Source organism: Manacus vitellinus, unplaced genomic scaffold (genome assembly GCF_001715985.3).
Source record: "Manacus vitellinus isolate BGI_N305 unplaced genomic scaffold, ASM171598v3 scaffold_4_pilon, whole genome shotgun sequence".
NCBI classification, from domain to species: domain Eukaryota; kingdom Metazoa; phylum Chordata; class Aves; order Passeriformes; family Pipridae; genus Manacus; species Manacus vitellinus.
The window spans coordinates 26,244,617-26,270,740 of record NW_021940604.1 but is presented as its reverse complement, the minus strand read 5'-3'; positions in this window follow the sequence as shown (position 1 = coordinate 26,270,740).

Sequence of the window (26,124 nt, the reverse complement as noted above, 5' to 3'; positions counted from 1 at the left end):
GCAGCTGAAAGTCTATCACTGACTTTAATGGGAATTGATTAGATCTTGCTGTCATTTATGCAAGTGAAATTCAATTGCTTGAATGTGTGCAGAAAATTATCATAAACATGATGTAAGTGTAGCAGAAAATCGTTCCTTTTTTAACTTGAATCAATGTTTGTGGAAATAAATATACCATACTTGCTGCAGCGTGGAAAGGATAAGGGAGGTAGTAGTTATTTAGTAAACTAATTAGAAAATTTATAGAGATAGCCTTTTAGTTTACCAAGAGGAAATTTCACTTGAATGTTTGAGAAAACTCATTACAATTTGATAGCTGTTATCATTTTCTAGATATTACTGACTGTGTTGAAGGATGATCCATTGTCCTCTTTCTCCGTTGATGGTTATTATGCTTATTGGATCAGACTCAAAACTTGTATCTATACTGGCATGGAATTGTATCGAAGTTTGTTGTCTGGCCAGAGGAGAATGATAGCTTTTGGACTGCATGGATACTTAGAGCTCAATTATCTTAATTTGTTCTGCTGACCATAAAACTAATAAGAGCTGTTAATTCCTTATTTTATATATTCCATGTTACATGGTGTGCTTTTCTGACTACGATTGCCCCTCTGCAGCAATTTAAGACACTTCTAGGATCACTGAAAGATAATTCAACTTGTCATATATTTAAAGAAAACACATGTTCTTTTCTATAAGTTAACATTTCAGTGTAAATAACAAGGTAGCATGGCATGACTCAGTCCTCAAGATTCATTACTTAAATCCATTTGTGTACTTTTACATGTAGTGTAATTTCTGAAATGCTTATTGCTTTTTAGCCTTCTGCTTAAAAAACTTATCCAAATTAAAGCAAGAGATCACATAAAAAGAAAGAAAAACTTAGCACTATCAAATGATGGATCTTACAGTCCTTCCCACAGCCCTCAGAATTGTTTTCTCTCAGTAAGATTTAAGAAAAGAGCTTCTTAGCTTTCCTCTGAGCCATTACCAGTATAAATAGCTGAACCCAATGATTTGGTCTTGCATCTCCCTTTTTTCCCTCATAATATCTTGGAACCATCTTTTTTCCCTATTATTTGATTTTATGACAGGAAACATTGCTAGTCTAAAGCTATATTCCTTTCCCATACTCAGCACTTACCAATTGTAATATGAATGAGATACCCTTTGCTAGAAATACTGACAGGCCGCAGTGATGCCTGATCAGTGGTTTTCCATTGTTTTGTAGTATGATGTGCAACACAATGGTAGCAGACTTCTCATGCTTGGGGAAGTCTGAAAAACAAGTGGAACAGTAAGTGATATATCCCACTTTTATTCCTCATTTACTGAGGCTATAAGGCTGGCCTGAGTTAAATCGAATGGAGCTTTACCTCTGACTTTGTTGAAACCAAGATTTTCTGCTCTAAGTTGCAAATAGTTTTGATACCACTTTACCCTTGAAGATCTTACATTTGCCAAGAGTGGGAATTTTGTTATGTAGTGCTACAGTGGGGGATCACACTTGGTGTTCTCTGCCATAGGTATTACTTTTGGTTTTTCCTGGCTGATTTTTTTGTAAACCAAAAAGGAGCAATTTTATGTGGAAATTACAAAATAAAAACCGACACTGAAGTAACGGAAGTATTGCATGCTTAGGTTCACTATCTCTGGTGTTCCTTCGACATAAAGTGAGTGGTTCTCTATTATGAGTCTAAGAAATGTAGCATTATTAGTGTGATGTCTTTAAGAATAAATAAATAAATTTCTTTTCTTATTTGATGAATGGGTGATGACTAGAACACATAAAACCTCAACTTCCCAACACAGCCAACTCTAGAAGTAACCTCTACATCTACTTTTTAAACTGTTATACATGACTATTTTGAGTTAGATATGTAGTTTTCTGCAAACAATAACATGAAGTCAGTGTGAATCCAAATTTCTGTTGAAGGCTAATGAATAAGCTGTTAAGTAATTTAGTCTAATTGTAGCTTTGTTGTGCTAAAATATAAAACTAACAATTCAGCTTTTGCCCTGAGTCTTTTAAATTACACTTTCACCCCTGCTGAGCAAGAGTCTAATTAAAAGCTTTTAGTTTTTCATTGTGTATGCTTCTAAGTGGTATTGTTCAGTTTATCAGGATTCAGTTATCTCCTGCTTTAAATAGAAAAAAAGAAAAGGAAAACTAGAGAACAACATATTCTCACATGTTTTTTTGTCACTTGCTTTGAAAATTGTTCTGTTGATTTGATTATTAAGCAAAGCCCATGAAAATCAGAAATTAAGAAATAGTTTCTTGTAACATCCGTGGTGTTTTTCATTATTTAAAATGAGAAATGAAAATATAAACAATGTATTTTTTAAAATAATGTGACTTACCAAAGAGTAGATAAGTGTCTTGTGACTTCTAGAAGAGTTGAGAATTAGTAGATTTGATTTTGGATTTCTTTTTCTTTTAACTCTTTGTTTTGTTTGCTTGTTTGTTTTTCTTGGACTTTTGTGAGGGGGGCTTGTGTGTTTATAATTGTGCCAGGATTATTTTATTTGTTTGGTTTATTGTTTTCACATTCGATAGTGAAATTTAGTGAAAGATGAAGTCTGGAAGATGACACAAAAGACTCCTAAACAGCTTGCAACGGAAGAAAGCCATATCTTCAGACATATCATCTCGACAACACTTGCTGAATCACAGAATTGCTGCTGGTGTCCTCAGCCTTGCTCTGTGGTCTTCATCTTCACTCCCTTAAGATTGCTAACAGGTTCATCATTAAATTTAGAACAACTGTGAAGGGGACTAGGAAGCTTATTAGGGAACCTTTCCTGCTGGTCAGAAAAGTGGTGTTCCTTGTCTTTTGCCTAGCCACAGGTAAGTACTGTTTATTGTTAATTTTAAACTACCTGCCAACACTTAAATTGAAGGTGTGAAGAAACTTGGTTTTTTAGTGCTTTAGTAGTCATTTGACAACTCATGAACTTACAGGGGAGTACTGGCAAGACTGAAGACTAGATATTTTCCAAGGGTAAATGTACTTGGCAGGAAATCAAACAAATTTGTAACAAAACCAGCTGGTCATGACATGCTGTACTTAAACTAAATGAGCCTTAGAGTGATCCATTCAAATAGTATGGGGAGCCAAGTACAGTCCTGCTTCAAGTGCATTGTCCTGGGGGGTTTAGGGGAAAATGGGAGTGAGGGTAAAGCTGAGAGGAGAAGGGAATAATGGATCTCAGAAACCACAGTTTGGAAATAACTGTGGCCTGGGTTTTAGACTGCAAGAATACAACTATGCTAGTAAAGTAAAAAGTGACAGGGAATAGAAATGAACACTGGAATGCTACTGTCTGTCTGTAGTGTTGAATTTTTAGCAGGTCCTTGGTATGAACTTGACCTGGGCCAATTTGTGTTATTCAAAGTTCAAAGAATTCCTAGGCCCGATCTGGAAGCTACCATGTGTGAAAAACTACTTGTATGACCAATCATATTTTGAAGCTAAGAGGATTTAATCAAATGAATATAGGCTATTCCAGTTGTCCTCAGGTCAGCTAATGGGCCCAGACACAATGTCTATTATTCATGTAGAAACAGCTCAAGAGTCAAAATGGAAGCTGACTCAGAGCTTTGAACTGGAATTTTCAGCCTTGGAATAACACACAGTAAGTGTGGTGTTACATATGCTTCTACAATATAAATATACACTTATTAGACTCTCTTTTAGTCAGATGAAGGCATATTTGAATGGCTTAGATGACCTACCCCATTTCAGATAACTTAAATGACTAACTAACAATCTCTAGCTAGTCTATGGGATGCTCCTGGAAATGAACATGAGATTGCTTAATTTTTTTTCTTTTGCATCCTTTTTAGTCGAGAGACCATGTCACAATAAAGGTAAATGAAACATGGTATGGTGATATCTCAATGACTGATTACAATCTATCAGTACTCTAGTTATTTGTGATCACACAACACCTCTTCTACACTGTGGATTAACATCCATACCACTCACCTGTCTTCTGATATCTCCTCCCTATGTACTTGACTCTAGGAGGCAAACAATGTCATATCTCATTCAGCTGTTGAGAGCAGTTATTTGTCAGTCGTCAAGATATTCTTGCCTCTCACCTTCTACTGTTTCCTTTGGGATTTTACTGTGTTTTCTTCAGCATGTCTTTCCCCATCCAACAACAATCTTGTGACTTCAGCTTCAGCCTGACATGGTCATGCTAAGATGTGGGCCTGCCTCATCCCCTCTCCACTTCAGCATCTTTTACAGAACACTTCTCATGACTTTTCTTCATGATGACTGGTGATGACAGCCTCTTCTTTGTCACTTCTCCTCTTATCTAGATTGATTTTGGATGCAGGCCAGTGACAGAGTTAAAAACAAAAGATGTTTCATAAATCTCTGTGCCTATTTACACTTATATGTTATTCAGCTTTCCCACTGGGTCAGTGGAACTGGCACTGATATATTAGCAGGAAGCAACACAGGTTGACTTGCTGTCAAGGCAGTCATGAGAGTGAGTTTACAGAGCTTGGAACTGTGAGGAAAACATCGTTTTTACTTGACACTTAAGCAAAGTTAAATTGGAGTGGTAGGGATAACGAACAGAGAACCTCCGCAAGATGCTGTTTTTAGAGCTACTTTCCAAAATAAAAGTTGCTTTTTATCCATGGCTCTGTTATTGACTGCATTTAGACTTCTCTCTCAAAGGCAATTTTACAAGCTACAATAAAGCACTTCCCAGCATGTAACATTAGTGTTCAAATGAAGCTGTTACTTTTTATTTTTCAAGTGGAGTTGAATGATTAGTAAAGGACCAAGAATTTAAATTGCTTCATCTCTAGTAAATGTTAACACATGCCTCATGTGGCTCCCTCTGAAAGTCTGCATTATCTGGCAAGCGAATTGTATGTATACATATAATTATGTAAACACATTCTCCCCAGTGTGATTCATGGTGATTTAATGCAGTTTTTTTGATCACTGTCCTCACTGTGAGTTGTTTAAACATCTGCCGGTCTAGTTGTGAGTCAAACTCAGTGGCTGTATACAGATGTGCAATCCTGTGCATGGTAAAAATGTTTACGGTACTGCCCATGGTATAAGCTGGTCACCTCTTGCTTTAGCCCAGTCTTATATTTTTTTCCTGACTACAGTCATGATATCTTTCTTAAGAAAGATTTTTCCTTCATCTCTATCTTTTTGCAGCTAAGAGTTCAGAAGAGCTGTCTGTTAAATTGTACTCAGGTGTGCTTTATATCATGTGCTTGGCTCAATGCAGCTGACCTTTTATTATTAACCGTTCAGCAGACAGACAGTATGCAGCAAGTCATGGTCATTGCCATGCTTGTCCTTCTGGAGCTGCTCTTGTGGGCAGTACCCTTATCTTACACCTCTAGACTTGATTCTGCACTGAGTTCATCCATTGAAAAAAAGTCTATCAGCCTAAACCTGTCAAAACCCATGCTAGCTTTGCAATTTTTCTGTTATTATTGGTGCAACTATTCATACTATCTTTACACTGAGTGAATTGTTGAATGATTCAAAGTTTAGTGTAAAGAAACAGGAAGCAGAGTGGGAACAGTTCCAGGCATGGAGGAAGATATACAGCAATTGACAGGACTTTACTATATGGACTTTACAGTTATTATATGGACTTTACTGTTATTATGTGGTTTCAAATATGTGTATTGCATTGTATCCACACTACACACTGCACAGCCTGGCTATGCCTGGGCTTGCCACGAATTTTGCCTGCTCCCTGCTTCCCCGCTCCTCCCTCTGATAGGCTGAAGAAGCTGCATAGAGAAGACAGTTACCATTCGCCCTTTCCTTCCCCAAGTCCTCCCACGTTCCTCCCCCTTTGCCTGTGTCCCTACCCCAGTTTGTTCCCCTGATTATCTGTCTCATGCTGTACCCCATGTTCTAGCCCTTTCCCCACCTGAACTCATAAAACCCCTGCACACCTCAATAAAGCATTCCATTTGCACCTCTACCTTGACTCTGGACCTGTCCATGCTATGTCACGGCCCCATCCCCCCTCAGACTGTGGCAGTTTAGGTCTGCAAAAGGTATGGAAGAGGCAATATAGTATCTTCCAAAAGTTGTGTATGAAGAGCTGAACTAAGCTTAGATTTGTAGCATGTTCAGGAGTCTGTATGGTTCCTGACCACGCTTGATACTGTGGATAGTGGATGTCCTGTGCATCGTTTTTCCCTAATTGCCCACGAACTGTCACGTCTCAACATTGACATTGCTGCCCTCAGTGAAGTTCATCTCCACAAGGAAGGCAGCCTTAAAGAACATGGTACCGGTTACACACTCTTTTGGTCAGGTAAACCCAGAACCGAAAGGCATCTTTTGGGAGTTGGCTTCGTGATTAAAAACTCTATTGTCCCTAAACTTGAAAATCTGCTGACAGGTCATTCTGACCTCATTATCTCCCTATGCCTTCCACTACACAACAAGCAACATGTTCTCCTCTTTAGTATATATACCCCAACTGCCTAAACTGACCCTGCCGAAAAAGATAAATTTTACACTGACCTGTGCTGCCTTACCTAAAAGGTTCCCACAGATGATAAGATCATCATCCTTGGAGATTTCAATGCCAGAGTAGGAAAGAACTTTGAAGCCTGGAAAGGCATATTAGGCAAGCATGGTGTTGGAAACTGCAATGATAATGGATGCCTTCTGCTGGAATTCTGTGCGGAGCAACAGCTCACCATCACTAACACTATCTTTCAGCAACAAAATAGTCTGAAGACAACCTGGATACATCCTAGATCTAAGCATTGGCACCTCATTGATTATGTCTTGGTGCGATGGAGGGATGTTCACAATGTCCATCATATCCGTGATACCTATTGCGGAATGCCAAACAGACCATCGGCTTGTGCGCTGTAAACTTAACTTCAACCTTAAGTTCAAATCTAAAAGGGGTGGTATCCCAAGGAGGAGACTCCAAGTTAACAATCTTCAATCAGTCACAGTGAGAGACAGATTCCAGGCAAATCTTCAAACTAGGCTCGAAAATCATTCTATAGATCCCCCTCCTGAAACACTTTGGCAACATATTAAAAAAAGCATCCAGCAGTCCTCTGAAGAATCCTTAGGGTTCTCCTTCAAGAAGAACAAGGACTGGTTTGATGAAAACAATCAAAAGATCCAGGAATTGTTGAGGAAGAAGAGAACTGCTCACCAAGCACACCTTGCACTGCCTTCCTGTCACGTAACAAAAGCAGCCTTTCGTCTTGCATGCAGCAAGCTCCAACAGAAACTTTGTGACATCCAGAACAAGTGGTGGATCAATCTAGCAGAAAAAAACCAATTATGCACAGATACAAGTGATTACAGAGGATTCTATGAGGCTCTGAAAACAGCATACGGGCCTACATACCAAGTCCAAAGCCCTCCACTCAGCGCAGATGGTCAAACGCTTCTAACAGATAAAATCTCCATTCTGAATCGTTGGTCTGAACACTTTCAGACTCTTTTCAGTACTAGCCGTGTAGTTCAAGACTCAGCAATTCAGTCCATCACACAACAACCAGTGAAGAATGAATTGGATATTGCCCCTACTTTGGGAGAAACCCTTAAGGCCATACAGCAGGTGAAAATTGGCAAGAAAGCTGGGACTGATGGAATTCCACCTGAAGTCTGGAAACACGGGGACCTTGCACTCCATGCTAAATTTCACGAGTTTGTGGTGTGCTGTTAGGAACTAGGCAAACTACCATCAGACCTTTGTGGTGCAGTCATCATCACTTTGTATAAGAAGAAAGGAGTTAGATCAGACTGTTCAAATTACCGTGGTATTACTCTACTCTCCATTGCTGGCAAAATCCTGGCAAGAATACTTCTGAACAGACTAATACCCACTATAGCAGAAAGAATTCTACCTGAAAACCAATGTGGTTTCAGAGCCAACAGGAGTACCACAGACATGGTGTTTGTTCTCAGACAACTGCAAGAGAAGTGTAGGGAACAGAACAAAGGTCTCTATGTAACCTTTGTTGATCTCACCAAGACTTTCGATACTGTGAGCAGAAAAGGTTTATGGCAGATTTTGGAACATTTAGGATGTCTCCCCAAGTTCCTTAAAATGATCATCTTACTTCATGAGGATCAGCGTGGCCGAGTCAGATATGGTAACGCACTTTCTGAGCCCTTTCTAATAACCAATAGTGTGAAACAAGACCGTGCTCTTGCTCTAACTCTATTCACAATCTTTTTCAGCATGATGCTCCAAAGGGCCACGGCAGACCTCAATGAAGATGGTATCTACATTCGATATCGTATTGATGGAAGCCTGTTCAACCTAAGGCGACTGAAATCCCATACTAAGACCTTAAATCATCTTGTCTGGGAGCTGCTCTATGCTGATGACGCCGCCCTCGTCACCCACACAGAAGCAGCTCTGCAGCGTTTAACATCCTGCTTTGCAGACGCTGCTGAACTCTTTGGGCTGGAAGTCAGCTTAAAGAAGACAGAAGTTCTCTATCAATGTGCACCTCAGGAAGTCTTCCATCATCCCCATATCACCAATGGCCAATCAGAGCTGAAATCAGTCCAGCAGTTTAATTACCTAGGTAGCCTCATCTCCTCGGATGGTAAGATTGACAGAGAGATAGACAACAGGTTAGCAAAGGCATATAGTGCTTTTGGAAAACTCCATAAAAGAGTTTGGCGAAATAAACACCTGAAGAAAAGTACAAAGATCAGTGTTTACAGAGCCATTGTGCTGTCTACTCTTTTTTATGGATCCAAATCATGGGTCATCTACCGCCACCACCTGCAACTCTTAGAACGCTTCCATCTGTACAATCCTAAACATCCACTGGTCAGATTATGTGACTAATACATCTGTTCTAGAACAGGCAGCAGTCACAAGTATTGAGGCCATGCTACTGAGAACACAGCTGCGATGGGCAGGGCACGTCTCAAGGATGAAGGACCACAGCCTCCCTAAGATCTTGCTTTATGGTGAACTTGCCACTGGCTGCTGCAAGAGAGGAAGCCCCAAAGAGGAGATAAAAGGACTCCCTGAAGCAACATCTCAGCCTTGGCCATATTGATCAACATAACTGGTCTACTCTGGCCTCCAATCAGGAGGTCTGGAGACACACCATCTATAACGCTGCTGATGCTTTTGAGAACGCACACAGGATGACTCTCGAGGAGAAAAGACAACGCAGAAAGAATCGTGTCTTGCAGAATATACCACCTAAGGAGTCTTTCTGCTGTGCCTTTTGTAACAGGACTTGTCTATCTCATATTGGCCTTTTTAGCCACCAACGCGCTTATAGCAGATGTGGATAGAGCCCTTCCCAAATCTTCGTTCGCAAAGCCTAGCTATGATGATGGTTCCTGATATAATCTTCCTGAGAAGCCTGTGGCTACTCACACACTTGTTACAGATATTCTCCCTGCATGTGGGTGTGCATTCGTGTGTGAGAGACTCCTCATGGCAGCCAGTGGAGTCAACAGAGAAATGGGCACCACTTTTAGCAAGGCTTTTCTTCCATCTCTCTACCTACTTACTCACTTCTCCAACCATGCACGCATCCATCTAGGCAAAAGTTTTGCTTTACCTATACTACTTGCAGATAAAGTAGCAAAACCCACTAGTCCAAATACATTTCAGCTCATTCCTGATAAAATGGAGCATATTGTATGTCAGCTTAATAATATTGCCGTAATTTTTTCACAGTGAAGATTGCAGAGAAAATCTTCCACACAACATTAAGAAGGCCAGGATTTTTAATACACTATATCAATAATATGTTGCTGTGTATCTCAGCATTTCACAATCTCTTTATCAAGTAAAGAAGGCAGTGAGAAAAGCAGCACATAGTTTTAACATGGATAATTTGGGATTATAACATCTAATATGTCCAAAAAGCATGTTTATTTCTCTCTAAAAGTCCAACAAATGCTGCTGAATTCCTGTATGCCCATATGAACAACGAACTTTCACAAGACATTGAGCTAATGGTAGTTGTCACAGAGATGAAGCTGCAATGAGCACAGGAAGCAACACTTTCAGTTGAGGAATACTGGTATAATGGCAAATGATGCTAAGGAATGAATACATATGGAATAATAATTTTAAAATTTGAATACGCTTGACACATTAAGACAAAATATGATTAAAGATGCCAACTGCCATTCTTTCACATCTGGAAGTGATGGATTCAGTCATTAGCAGTGGAACTGGAAAATGGTGACTATGAGAACACTTAAGATTCATACTGAACAAGAGTTTCAACAAACTGCTCATGAAAATGCAGTTATGTGAAATATTTATATACAATTATGCAGTCTGATAGAAGGAAAACAGTGATGTCTCTAATCTGGTGGAAAAGGCAGGCCAAAAATGAAAGCTGGATTATGAATGAAAACAATTAAAATAGAAAACTAGTTAAATGTTTTCTTTTACAGAGGGGTGGTAGTCACTTGAATCAACTACAAAAGGAAATAGTACGTTCTCTGTGTCTTGTTGAACTCAGCTGAGGACAAACTACTTCTTAAAAAGACATTGCTTAGCTATAACACAAGCGTGCTTTACTCAAAAACAGGTTGCCAAATTGAGGAACCCACTGCACTTGTCTTACTGAAAGGAGATTGAGCTAATTTGTTTCCAAATTATTAATATTTGCACACTACATGTGTTTGTTGTAGTTGGAAAGAGCAATCCCTAATAAATCATAGAATCATAGAATGATAAGGGGTTGAAAGGGTCCCAACCCCCCCTGCCACAGGCAGGGACACCTATTAAATCGGGTTGCTCAAGGCCTTATCCAACCAGACCTTGAACACTGCCAGAGCTGGGGCGTCCACAACCTCCCTGGGAAACCTATTCCAATGTTTCACCACCCTCACAGTAAAGAATTTCTTCTGAACATCTAACCTAAATCTCCCCTCTTTCAATTTGTACCCATTACTCCTTGTCCTATCACTAAAGTTCCTGACAAAGAGTCCCTCTCCAGCTTCCCTGTAGGCCCCCTTCAGATACTGGAAGGTTACTATGAGATCTCCATGCAACTTTCTCTTCTCCAGGCTGAACAGCCCCAACTTTCTCAACCTAGAGGTGCTCTGAAAGTTTGTTTCTTGAATGAGGGAAAGAACAAAGTCAATACGCTGGCATTTGCTTATTCTGAAGTGAAATCCCTACTGAAAAGTTGCCATTAGCTATATATCGGAGTACACTACTCCTCATGGTAGGGTTTCAGTCTCTCACAAAGATATAACTATTGTGACATGTATGTAAACCAATGCTAAGAATCCGTCTTGTACACCAGCCAGATATTAAAGATCTGGAATATGCATTAACTTCTTTCCCGATTTCTCCAACAGGGTTATTTGTAACTTTTTGGACATTCTTATACTGTAAGGCAAAATTTTCCACAATACAGCTGGTAGAACAGGTGCTCCAAAGGCATGAAAATCGTAGTCCTGGACAAAACAATGGGATTTTAATTTTTAAAAATGTACATGATATGAAAGACTCATATTGGCCCATATGGTCCAACAGCATCCCAAATTCTACAATGGTTTTATGAACGATTAAGCACTGGCAGAGGTATGTACTGATTAAATATATCATTGGGGGCAGCATCTGGAAGCTGTGTAGAATCCTAGAGCATATTTGGCCTTTACTTGTCAGTGTTTTATTATCCAAAATAAAGACTTGATTGCAATTGAAAACTGCTGATTGAACTGGCAGAGAGGAAAGCAAGACAGACAAACTCATTCAAGCCCTTACCTGAGGGCACAGTAGCTGTCTTGGAGGAAAAAAAATATGTGTGGATTCCCTGCTAACAACAGTGAAACAAGACTGGAAGTCTCATGCTACCATATATTGTGATTCCTGCATTTGTTTCCATTGTGCTCCTTCTATAAAAAACAGCAATGTGAAAAAAAACCAGTGTTCCTTGATTTTATTACAGGTGATCTCACTCATCAGTTTCTGTTCATTTATCAAGGTGCAAGAAATACAGGCATACAATGGCACAGGCTTATTTTTAATGTAATACATAATCAAGATTCAATTTAGATTTAATCTGTTTTGTTGCAAAATGTGGGCATCCCAAAAGTAAAATTTGGCCTTCATAGGTAACGTTTGTGGAAATAATGCCAGATATTCTCTGCAACCTGTTTGAAATTGTTTGGAGATTAATAATTACATCGCCCTTATACTCTATATTTCAGTTCACCTGAAAGATCAAAGTTCTCTCCATCGTCTTAGATAACCGGCAATTAGAAAGATAAATAGAATACCTCTGCTGATCACCCTACTACCTCTGTTAAATATTCTGTCATTTTTACCCCGCTGCATCTGAATCAGGATTTCTTAGAATGAAACATAATGCTAAATACCGTCATGCAAACTTATCCATGGAAAATCCAGAGTGACTACTGCCAAAAGATTAAAGTGAAGGTGAAGCCATCATATCAAACTAATTCCACTAATGTCACTTGACAATAGCATCTAGTGGCCAAAGACTTAGTAATTCCAAATATCCAAAATAATTGTTCCCCCTTATTGAAATATTAATCTTGATATTCTTCTTATTTCACTTTTGAAAACAATACTCACAAGTATAATATCCAGATACATTTAATCTTTGTTTTATAAATTGATAAAATATGAAACTAAAGCATAAAGACATTAAAAATTAGCATATTTATTGCAGTTTTTACGAGACATGCTGCTGCAAAACACATAAAATTCTCTAGGATAAATCTACATCTGGTGCCGTCTTGATAACTGTTGAATTTACAATGGTGAAATATTTATACAGGCTTTTCTTTTAAAGAAACAGCTGAAGTGTAGAGTTCTTTTGTATGAGTTGTACTCTGTCATTTGCTGCTGCAAGCTACTAGTGCAGTACATCAGTGTGAAAGTAAAATATATGTATGCCTGGAAGATGGTTAATTTTTAGAACTGAAATATGTGGTTTCTATCATTCATTTTCTACTTCAGTTTAGTTTTTGCCAGTTGAGTAGACTTAACTTAAATATTTTTAATTGGCACCAAACATTTTGCCGCTCATGTATAATGTCAACCATACCTTAAAACATTCACTTTGTCCAAGGATGGTTTGTGGCTACTGGGATATTTTTGCTCTTGAAATGTAAGAAGGATGAGCATAACTGTGTCTTGTGTCTTGCTCTGGAGATACAGTGAGCTGAGTAATTCTAATGTATCTACTTGAAAGGACAAAGTCCTGCTGAGAATGGCATTGCAATGTAATCCAGACACTTCGTTTTGTTATCCTCTTTTGCTTTCTAGTAGAATGATCAGAGTGTCTATGAACTAGTCCTGGAGAACCCTCTCCCCACAATCTTCTGAAACTGTCTTGCACCTCTTGGTCATAAAATGTTGATATAAACTTTATGAGCCAGAAATTCTGGCTATCCTGTTCTCATCAGTAATTATCATAATAAGCTGAAAATAGTAATTAGGTAAGGGTCCAGTAGCGACACACTGGAGTATCAGTTGGTGTCAAGTTGTAGAACTAAGTTGCAGTTTCACTAATGATAGTGTATGAATATTACTTTAATTTGGAACTTTCTCAGGACATGATTTTTTCTTTTTTTTTTTTTAGCACTAAACCTCAATATACATCTGATTTCACTGTTTTTTTCTGATTATTTGCAAAGGAGTCTTTCTTCTGAAAATGGAAAAACCTCCTTGTTTCCTTGACTATGAAAATATTCTATGGATTAGAGGCTTATGTTCATGTCCAACAGCATTTCAAAAAGAATATCAAATATTCTTTGTAACTTTCTAAAAAACCAGGAGGTGGACAAAATTAATAAAAGGGATGGTTTTTTTTGATGGAACAATAGCTAGAGGAAGTTGGGTGAGAACCATATGAAGATTATGTTAAAAAATGGAGAACAGGCTTCTTTAAAGAGCAACTACTTGGTATACGATGGATGTAAAACATTACTGTAATTTTGGCTCTTCTCTTGCATGTGAGACCAGGAAACAAATCACAATCATTCTAGAATATTCACCTTTTTTTTTCATTAAAACTCTAAACTAAGATTCAAGTACGCTTTTAAAACTTAGAATGCATATCACTGGTGAACTTTTAAAGCTTTGAATTTTGCCAATAACTAATCCCAACAGAGCTATTATAAGGAGGGGAACCATATCAGATTTGTTTACACATCTCAGTTTTGATCTACTGACTTTGAATGCAATTATCATTTCAGAATTAATATCTAGTTACTGTGTATACGACTCCCACACTGTCGCTTTCTTTGGTGTAACAAACCAGTGTACTTCTCAAAAGCTTTTCTTTGACATGGAAATCCAAAGGGACATACTACTTGTTCTTTTCTATTAATTTTAATTATTTATTAATTGAACTTTATTAATTACTATGCCTATCCATTCATAATGTAATATATTAAATACTGTCCAGTTATTCAGGTTTTCCACTGTGATTTCTGTATGCTTATTAGATCGAACACTGAATAACAAACTCATACTGACCTATACATACAGTGCTCTTAAACTAGCTGCCCATCTTCTAGTTTATATAGAATCACAGCTGGAGCCCATTATGAAAAGAGAATACTTTGTATCAAATATACATACTGATTCCATTTCAGATTTCCCTTTCCTTTTTTTTTCTTTTTTTTTTTTTGACTTGGGAAGAAGTTTAATCAGCTCTCATACTCTAACCATACTAAACAATCTATAAAATTTATTTTTACAAGAACTGATTCTCACCTACAGGTAAACTACGGCTGCAGAAATTAAAAAGTAGAAAAAATTTAGAATTTTGGTAAATATGTCAAGGATAAATTCAGGGGCTATCAGGCTTGGAAAGAATGTGGTCCATGTACTAATTTCTTCTCAGAGGACTGGAGGACAAAATATACATCTTAGGCCAACCTCCCACGTTCCGACTTGTAGTAGACATTAATTGAACTTAATCAGTATTTGTTTCAAAGTTATTTAAAGTCAAAGGCCTTTCAATTCTGTTTTCCCAGTAGCATGGAAGAATAGTAAGATAGCTATGCATAACTGCCTCTTTCTTTTATTGTAGCCCTGTGTACATGCTTTTAAGTCAAGAAGCACAAGTTTGCAGTCTTCTCTTTGACTAGCTATTTGTACCCTGTTGTCCTTTTTCCCGCAGCTCATGATATAGTCCTCTTGAGAATATCCTTCCTTCCATATTTCCTTTCTATTTATTCTGCTAATTTTTGTTCTGTATTTCTCAATACAGACTGGACTACAAGTATGGAGAGGATGTCCATTATCTGTTTTCTTTCATTATATTTTCAGTTATGTTTTGAAAAATCCAGTCAGTAAGTAGAATACATAGCAAGGATCAGAAGATAGACTTGAATGTCTTTATTGACATTTCATAAAAATACTGTAGAAGTTTTAATTAATTTGACTTTTTCTCTGTTTTTTGGTATAGTGAGGAAAATTATACATCTCCAGTTTTAATGCTACAAAAAAACATTTCTTAAGAAGTCTTTTTGCATTCATGTTCTTCCCAAAATAAGGATTTGTGCATGGCTTCAGCAATCTCAGGTGCCTGCTTTTCTTATATCATCTTTCATGAGAGGTTTAAAAAAAAAGGATCAAGTTCTTAAATTTTCTCAGTTAATTCTAAATTTTGTGCTCAAGTTTGCGTGCCAAGCTTAATATCTGATAACCAGGGTCCTGAGTGACATGCAGAAGCTCTGCAACCCTTTTTCTTCCTCTTCCTGGGGAGTTTAACTGCCTATGTTTAAGGTCAGCTCTGATGTGACCGAGCTGTATGCTCTCAAACCTGATTGCTGTGAGAATGCACTTTGGGGGTCTCCTGCCCTTGACCTGGGAGCTACATTAAACCTGAGAGCCTTACTCAAGGCTTTCACATTGATTTCTCTGGTGTTATCAAGAGGATTTGTGATAACAAATATAAGACCATTTACAAGTGAAGCTTCAATTTGTTTGGTGGCATCTTGGTTTTTTTGATTGTAATTTCCTTCTTCACTTTCATCTGTTTTCCTCTTTTTTTTTTTTTTAAATTTTATTTCAACTGTATTGTAATTTGGTAAACTGAATCCACATCTTTCTCTTGAATATCTTGAAATATCAACTTTGTTTTGTTTGTTTTGTTTTTTAATCTGACTTTGTTTCTGTTCTCTCTTTCTTGTCTCATATTCATATGGTATTTCAATTTTTTCATGACACTTTGGCATATTAAATACTTTGTTGATATTTTATATATTTTCACCTCATCTATATTCATTTAAATGATTTGAGGATAGAATATGAATGTAGATCAGCACCTGTTTCTATACTGATGTCTCTTGTAGTTTGACATCACATTTCAATCTCTAAAGTACTTTATGGCAATATTCAGAAGCACAGTTCCTGAGATTTTAATCTGCTAATGATATGGCTTCCAGTTTAGTCTTGAAGTCCACCTGGAACTCACTGGAAAAGTCTTTTATATGTATGTTTATCAGGGATTCCACAGCTTTTCCAAAATTTATTTAATGTTATTATAGAGAAATTGTAACAGTTCTTTAGCCAGCCTTATATACCACAGCAATGAAACATTTTTATCTGTGTATAAAGACTGATTCATATGTTTACAGATGTTGTTCAAGAACTTGGTTTCAGTTAAAGAAATGTAAGGAAAATAAACAGAGTAGCTGTGAGCACAAAAATTCTGAGGTTCAAATATTTGTATCATCCATTCAAATTTTCTTAGAGCAGAATTCATCAGTATTCTGACCAATTTCCTACCAGGTTCTTACAGTTTCGTGGATCATTTACCCAGTTAACCAGGATAGATTCTGGGTTGCTTGGGAAATTGCCACAGCAAAATATTTTTTAATATTATATATATATTAAAAAAGTCATCCAGTGCTCAGACACTACAGTGGGATGGAGCAATTCAACTGCAATTTAGCCTAGTAATGATTCTGGACTATGAGTGGCATAGCTACAGAGCAGTTACCTTAGTATCTCCAAAGTTCTAAGGCTCATTTAAAAGAGAAAAAAGAAAAAAGAAAAAAAAGGTATTATGTAATAGAGAAGCAGTTGTTTCAACCTGAGTATGATCTCATCACTTTTTCTTTGAGCATGAGAATCCATCTTCAAAAAGTCATTGTCAGTTCTAAAGCACCATCAAAGCAATCCTAAGCAAACACGAATAACTGATAAGACCTTTCATAGTTATAGCCTTAAAACACTTAAAGAGGAAGAGCTCCAGCAGGATAATTACTTCAGTAAAGCAGATTCCCTTTGTATCACGTATAGACAGCTTCTGTAGACACAGACAAGTGTCATTTAAAAAATTTAACTGCTTTCAGCACAGTCCTTTGCACTATAATCCTTAGATATTACTGAGTTTAAGATTATTTATCTTGAGAAGGGAAATTCAACAGAAATTTCAGCCAAAATCTATATAGCTGTTTGCGTCCATAAAGATATAGCTGTTATTTTTTGCAATCAGTCAATCAATCAAATGCCATTAAAAAACCCCAAGCACCCTTGCAAGTGACAAATTCTAAAGAAAGCACAACCTGGTACTCACTGTAGAATTAAGATTGATGCTCACATTCTTCCCTCGGGGCTTGTTGGATAATTTCTCATTAAACACCTCTGCTAATAAACTTAGAGTTTTTCAGTGAGCTGAGAGTGTGATGCTGTTCTCTTGTAACTGCATGTTGGCAAACATAAAATAAGAAGTAATCCTGTACTGGTAGAAAGCTGGATAACAAAAATTTTCTTCCATTCCTGTGACCTATGAATATATTTTTCTTAAATTGCTATTGTAATCTTAAGAAAAAGCAGTTACATTGCTGGGAGTTCTCTCTTTTTTATGTAATGTAATCTATTATGCAGCTGTGCTTCACAGTGTGATGACCTAATGGTGGGATAGTTCTGAAACCAGAAAATGACTGGTTAAAATTGTACTTTTAATATTTTTAGTTGTGACCTGGGTTGGCCACCCAGTTTACTCATTATATTATTAGTATTAATTGAATGCACCATGTATGAATGTATACACTTCAAAAGGAAAGATCTTGCAATCTATATTTTGAGCTTTTGTTTCTTATAAATACAATGTAACAACCTGAACATGTATTGTGATGCTACTAGAGAAACATTAATTCCATTGTTACTTTAAAAGCCTCAAGGTTATTACTGTAATAGATGTTAGTTCACTGTAACTCTGTCAGCAAGATCTATGCAACTGCATGAGATAAATATTTGGTCCCAAGACTTTAATAAAATAAAATGGAAGTTAAGCAAAATGCCCTTACCTGAACAAATTAATAAATTTACATCACAGATATGAGAGTCTTTCAAGAGTCTTTTAATTGAGGGAAAAAACTATAAGTTCAAAACTAAAAGAAAAATGCAAGCCAGATACTACATGGAATAAAGTTGCAATTTCCATTTAATATGCAATTCTTTTAGCTGAATTAAGTTTACCTCTTAAAGTCCCAATCTTCCTCCTGGAACAGTCTGAATTCAGCAAGAATTTGTGACTTTGGAAGGTTTGTGGGTGAGCATGTAGTAGTTTGCTGACTTCAAATCTGACGTAAACCTCTTTATGTGTTTTCTAGGTCTTCTTGACCATAGTTTTAGTTTGTGTAAGATTTTGCTGAGAAAAACTTCGGGTAGTAAGAGTATTTTTGTCATATTCAGGTTATTTCCCAGTTTATTATGTTCCTCAATTTCAACCTAAGTAACAGAGTGACATTTGCAGTGCAAAACCAAGATAAGGTATGTTTTATGTGAAGTCCATTTTCTTTATTCTCTACATCAAACTAATACCTCTTTCAGCTGTGAATTGTGTTCTAAGTCAATCAGAATGAGGAGGTTTTATACTGAATTTAATGAAATACTGTGTTCAGACACCCAGCGTGTTTATGTCACAGCACCAAATGACTGTTCTTGCCAGTAAATAGGCAGTGAATTCAACTTGAGTTCCAACTTGGTCTAGCCAACCATTTTTTGCAGTATGAAGTCAATGCTGAAGTTTAAATAGTTTAGGATTTTCTCCTCCAGTAAATCCTTTTCACCTATATATGACATAATCCTATTGCCGCAATTAAGAATGCTGAAATTCATACCCCATGTGTGTCTAAGTATCTTAGCACTGCATATGTTCTGAACATCCATGCATGGGTGCTCACTCTTTTTCCTTGACCTAACACAATCAGTATTTTGGAAACTGGGGACATTTTAGAAGGCCAGCGTGTTTTCCTCAGGTACTTTGGAATGTTAAGTCTGAGAAAATTCTTCTATTATGGATAGATCTTACGTGTAGGTAAATAGCAGTTAATAGAGAGATGGGGTAAATTTGTACTAGAATGTAGTCTGGTTTAATAATTTTCAGGGTTGAATATTTTACTGTCTTGTACAAGCACTTAACTTGGAATAAGTGCTTATAAAATAAAGAACTTTGTAAATTCCTAAAAAGAAAATAAATAATACAAAAAAATGGCCTACAGTAGAGAAGGGAATTATTCTGATGACACTTGTATGAAAGGTGATATTTTTTATACTCTGTTCCAGGATACTATTTGGAATGTAATTCCTATATTACATTGCCCTTTTAGAGATATGAGAGAAGAAAAGATATACTCTTTTATGCACTTAGACATGGTCATGTATTTATACACATACATTGTATGCACATACATGTATTTAAATATAAAAACCCAAAATAAACTATCTCTTTGCACACGATTTATGTTTTAATTTAAAATTAAAATCTCCAAGTTACTTAACAATCAAAAAAGCAGAAATGTTTATTGCACTCAGTCTTTATTTGAAGACCTATTTTCAGTTGCCTTATTCTACAGCAGTTGAGTAAATGGGTCAGATCCATCTCGCTGTAAGAAGTCTTTGTGACTGACTTTAAAGGAGTCTAGAAAACTATTTTGGATGATGATGTCTAAATTTGGAGACAGAAATTCTATTGCAGAAGTTTAGTTCAAAGTGATTTACAGAAGCTTAACCACTGTGAGTGAGACTGTTTGTCCTCTGCACTTTGAAACAGGGTTGCGATGGTCAGGGTAGCAGTGATGTGCTTGTTATTGTCACTGTGACAATCACTTAACTATGACAAAATATTAAATCTTTGAAATCTAGGAATATGTTGGCATTTTTATAAGAGATTTAGACATTGATAATTAAAAATATCTGAAGATTGGTGCACTAACAAACCTTTTAAGAAAAATTAGGCAATGTAAGTGGGATCCATACCACTTAAATATGGATAGTTAGAACTTAAACTTTCACATTTCTGTTTGATGTTTTATATTCTGATCAGATGTGTTTCAACTGGGTATCTTGTGTTTTACTGACTAAAAAAGAGATTTGTTGACCTACTCAGGTTGTGTATGTTTTTTGGTTAGATTTTGCCAAATTTAAGTTTGCCAAAATTCATAGAAAATATCACTGTTTTATAAATTCTAAACCTTTAGATCTGCATGTAGTACTTAATTATTCTGAAAAGAAAAAGAGAAAGAAAAAAGAACAAGAAAATGAAAAATAAAAAAGGAAAAGGAAAAGGAAAAGGAAAAGGAAAAGGAAAAGGAAAAGGAAAAGGAAAAGGAAAAGGAAAAGGAAAAGGAAAAGGAAAAGGAAAAGGAAAAGGAAAAGGAAAAGGGAAAAAACAAAAGTAAAAGTAAAAGTAAAAGAAAGAAAAATATCTCCAGAAGGCAGTATTCTTCTTCTAATTTTAATGTCTTGAATCTCTTTCATTTACTTCAGTAATTCCGACATCACCTTGTGTGTCAAAAGTAGACTTTGAGAATGTTAATGAGTAAAAAAAATTCTATATATAAATAAGCCCATGTCTGAATCTATGAAATACCTGTTGACTGCATATTGGTTTGCACACACAGTGCCTAAACTTCATGTCAGAAACCAGGCTACTTGTTTCAGGGCAAATACAAGGACATCAATGACTAGAAGATTTGATAGAACCTGACAAATAGTTGCAACATTCCTAAACTGATTCTACACTTTAGTCCACTTTAGTATCCTTTAGTCCCTTTAGTCCCTTCTTTCCTGTTTCCTCATTCTCTTGTGAAGTTTTGATTTTCATGCTGATATCTTAAACTTTCCTGTTTCCAAACTTTGGATCAGGTCATCAAATCAAACATTCCCTCCTCCAAACTAAATCTAGCTTCATAGCCATTTCAAAAGCTCATTTCTAATTTAAAAACAGGGCCGAATTAATAGAAATCATCTGTACTTTGCAAATGTATCAACACTCTGGGTTTCTATGAAACTCCTCCTGGGATCTTTCCTGATTTAACTCTACCAAAACATACTCTTATTGTTCAGCAATAAGACCTTTTCTGACAAAAGACTTAAGAGGACTGGTTTTCACTGTTTATAAGAAAAAATACTTAATGTTTTGTGGGTTACCTATTGCTGTCTGACTCTTCTTATGCCAGTAGAAAAAAAATAAACCCAAAAGCTTTGTAAAATCATAATTTTTTCTATGAAAATTGTCTCCTTCTAACCTCTTACCTGCATTGGTGTTGTCAGTGAAATCTGTTAATTTCTAGGTTGCATGTTTTTTCAAGCACACATATCAAATGCAAAGTTTCACAGCTCTCATTATGGAAAACTGGTAACTTTTATTCATCTGTCTTTGATGATGACTCAACTCCAGATGCAGTAGCAAAATTTATTACTTATTTCTTATTACTTCCTTATTACTATCTCACAGAAGAAGAGGAAGCCTTCATTTAATCAGACTGTTTGTGGACTAATATATTAGCTATTTATCTCCTGAGATTTAGGGATAAATTTGAAGAAGCGATGGAATTAGTTTAGCCTGGATTTATTTCTTTTTCCTTAAGAATATTTATTCACGATCAGCATCTTCAGCATTTAAAAGCCAAGAACTGAGATATTAAAGGTTAAATACATACTTACAGAAAGGGGGGCACACCCAATCAATCAAAGGTGTGACAGAAAAAATAAGCCAAAAATAATCTGCAAATAAGAAAAAAAAAATTAAAAAAATTAACGTTTTGCAACTGAATTTCATGGGGATTTTGCCAATGAAGTGTACTTAACACTGGCTCTATGCCAAATCATCTAACTCTATGCCAAAGTAAAGACTGATAGCAGTTAGGTTTTGTTGCTTAAAATCATCTATTGGTAAAAGCTGGGTCTTAATCCTCTGATGGAAGTCCAAAACAAGACCAAATTCTAGTTTAATGATTAAACACTTGATAAAAAGCTGTTTTCTTTAATAATTAAGATAAGTAGTTTGGGAGAGATTCAGACCCAATAAGGGTTGATGAATAACATCAGTCAAGACCTCTATCAACTTTTTTTATTTGAGAAGACTGTACTTTTGCTGTATCATTGCTACTATTTTTCTATTTGTTAAATTGCATAGGACTACACACTTGAGCACTAAAGAATTTAGAGTTTCCTATTTAATTTATTAGTACCCTATGTAATATATAAATAGACAATTCTCTATTTCATGAGAAGCACAAAAGGGCAACATGAACACTGTAGGGGAAATGACAGGCAAAAACTTTGGTTTTGAATTATGTTGACATTAATTATTGGTAGACTATAACAAGAGATTTCCATTTTGCAGGCCTCTAGCTAAAGAACACTCAACTCAAAGTGCAAGGTTAGAAATGGCTGAGTTTGGAAGAAAAAACAGTGGAGTTTAGCCAGCTTTGCCAATGTTCTACCTATTGCAGTATTAGTAGGACTAGGTTTTGTCAAGTAAGAGTCAGCACTGCTCTTTCACAATGTAATAACAAAATATTTTCTGTGCAATATTTTCAGAGGTGAGTTAGAGTGTGAAGAACTTGTTCTTCAAAGTATTTTTGAGTTCTGAATGGCTACAATTTAAGTACTTTGAATTCTTATTTCCTCGTAGATGGTTATTTATGATTTTCCTAAAGTAAAAGTGCAGGGAAAAAATAATTAAATTTTGAGATACGTGTTTCCCAAACTGGTAGTTACCATGAAATAGCAGATAATATTACCTTCAAGGTCTATGACAAAAAAAGAAGCAAATAACACTAACCTCAATTGTTTGGGGTTTTTTTGATAACACACTAGACAGGTCCTCATATTAGTTGTAGATAACTGGGTTTCAAATATCATCTAAGTGATTTAATCCAAGCTTGTTCTGCTACTTTGGATGTTATAAACCAACTGATACAGTGTTGAAATACATCTTTTACATGTCATAGAGAGGGCCATATAAAATTATTAGTTCCATTCTTTTACCTGTGAGAACTGGGGAAAAAACTGCTGTTCAAAGTTCTGAACTTTGTTTAATCATCTGACTCACAGTGCTATCTACTGTAAAATATAGGAAGTTATGGAAATGTTCTTATAATTTGTGGAAATGTTACCATCCCTGGTTAAAAGTGGAAAATTTAGAGTTATTCCATTTGTTCGTATGTGTTCCAGCCATTTAAATTGCAGTTGCATAAGAAATTCCTGTTAGTAAGAGCTAGCTTTCCCTTAGTTTTCTGTACTTTGTCTTAATTCCCTCTTCAGTGATTTTTAGAATTGTCCCTGTCTTTTTTTTGTTGTTGTTGTTTTCCAGTTGTAAAAGACTTGTTAATAAATCATAAAAGATAAGAATATCATTAAGTCTAGTTCTCCCTTCTTGGATTCATGTCAGGTCTAAAAGAAGAAACAAAACCAACAAAGCATTTGACTTCAAATTAAGTCTTGATATAATGTACTTGTCTCCTTCTCACTGTTCATTATAAATTCATCCTGTTGAGATAAGAATTTCCATTTGATTTAGATATTCTTCCTGAAGGACTACTAAAATGGAATATGTTTAGAAAAGGAGATGCATCTCTTCTCTTCTGTAGCAAGAGATACCAGAGTACTGCCTCTTATTTGCTAGGAGAAAAAATACGCACTTAAAGCAGAGGGATGCAGCTTTTTTTTTTTTTAATCTAGGAGGTTGGAAAGTTTCTCAACTTCTCTTTAGACTGGATATTTGACTTACTGTGCTGTTAAGTCTGATTCTCTCTGTTTTCAAGACCTCAGGGTTCATCATTTATAGATGTAGAAACATGTCAAGGTAGGAGTAAAATGCTACCTCAAATGATTGCAGATTGTGAGTTTAAAATGCTTTCATAAAGATGCCTTGCATTATATATAGTCTTAAGGAGACTCAAACTCTCCTAAATTATCCAAGGATAGCTTGTGTGGTTCTTTACATCTTCAGAAAGGCTTCACTCCTGACAGTTGTCCCAACACAGTGTCTTCTTTCTTACTGTAATTTCAGTAAGTTTAGAATATTTTATTTCCTTCCTGATACTGTTCTTCAGTTCCTCCTTTCTTCCCAGCAAGGGGACTGTCAATTCTGGAACAAATTTTTGATTTCTCTTATCTTTCCTAATTTTCAGTTTCAGGTCCAGGTTATGCTGTTCACAGCACTGGTTTAATCATCTCTTGCTTGTCCTGACCTTTCTCTCAGTATGTCCAACAGCCTTTTTTCCTGTCAATGACTTTGAAATTCTAATTTCAGCAATCTCAAGTAATTAGAAAGAAGTCCTCATTTGTCCTTTTCACTTCTAGGAGATTTTCCTGTACAATGTATTTCAACAATATCTTGTAATTAAACTATGAAGACAGTTTTCATGGCTGCCCAAACTTGGAACATTGAGCGGTCTTCATCTCTGAAATTTGATCATCATTTCTTAGTTTGCATATAGGTACTAATATACTCTCTAGAGAAAAAAAAAGTCCTTGCACAGCATTAAATCATTTCTCTAAGTCAGATCCTAATTTGACAAGGTATTAACTAATATTCAAATTGTGCTGACTACAGTGCTTAAACTGTTCTCCCAGAAACTAACACTTTTGTTCTACCAAAAACTCAGATTGAAGTGAAACTTGCTACTTCTTCTGAAATGAGTGAGATATCAAGGAAATTAAGGAACTCAATGTTCTCATAAATTCTTAAAATGTGAAAAGTATTCAGTGAGTGAGCCAACCACTCTGAAGGTGTCCCACGGGACCTGCTGTTTCTCAAGAGGGAAGGACTGGTGTGTGATGTGACAGAGGCCATCTTCGGCACAGCAATCACAAAATTATAGAGCTTTTGATTCTTCAAGAAGTTAAAAAGTAGCTAATCAGAACCGCTGTCTTAACCTCTGGAGGGCAGACTTTGGCCTGTTGAGGAGAGTGGTTGAGAAAGTTCCTTGGAAAGTGGTCCTGAAGTGCAAAGGAGTACAGAAAAACTGGACATGCTGTAACAAGGAAATCCTAAAGGTACAGGAGCAGACCATCCCCACAGAACAAAAGATGAACCATTGTAGAAGAAGACCAGCCTGGCTGAAGATAGAGCTTTGGCTGGAACTCAGAGCAAAAAAAAAGTAAATAAATTTATTACCTTTGGAGGAAGGGGCAGACCACTCAGTAGAACCAAAAGGATGTTGTGAGGTTATGCAGGGGAAAAGTTAGAAGGGCCAACTTAATCTGACTACTGCCATAAAAGAAAACAAAAAATATCTTTGCATCAGCGACAGAAGGAGGACTAAAGAGGATCTCCATCATTTAGTAGATGCAGAGGGAAACATAGTGACAAAGGATGAAGAAAAGGCTGAGGTCTTTCTGTGTCTCAGACTTTAATAGGGAGAACAGCTGTTCTCCAAGTACCCAGCCCCATGAGGTAGAAGTTAGTGATGGGGAGCAGAATGAAGCCCCTATAACCAGGAGGAAATGGTCAGTAACTTGCTATGCCACTTAGACATGCACAAATCTATGGGGCCAGAGGGGATCCACCCAAGGGTACTGAGGGAGCTGGTGGAAGAGCTCACCAAGCAACTCTTCACCATCTACCAGCAGTCGTGTGATCTTGGTGCTGAGGAAGGTCACAGAGCAGGTCATCCTGAGCGCCATCATGTGACACATGGAGGACAACCATGGGATCAGACCCAGGCAGCATGGGTTTAGAAAATGCAGATCCTGTTTGACTAACCTCGTTTCCTTCTACAACAGGGTGACCCACTTAATGGATGAGGGAATGGTGATGCCTAAAGGAGCTGAGGGAAAAAAACTCCGGAGCAGTTAATTGAGGATAAGAAAAGGGTTTGATTTGTGCCTAGGCATAAAGAT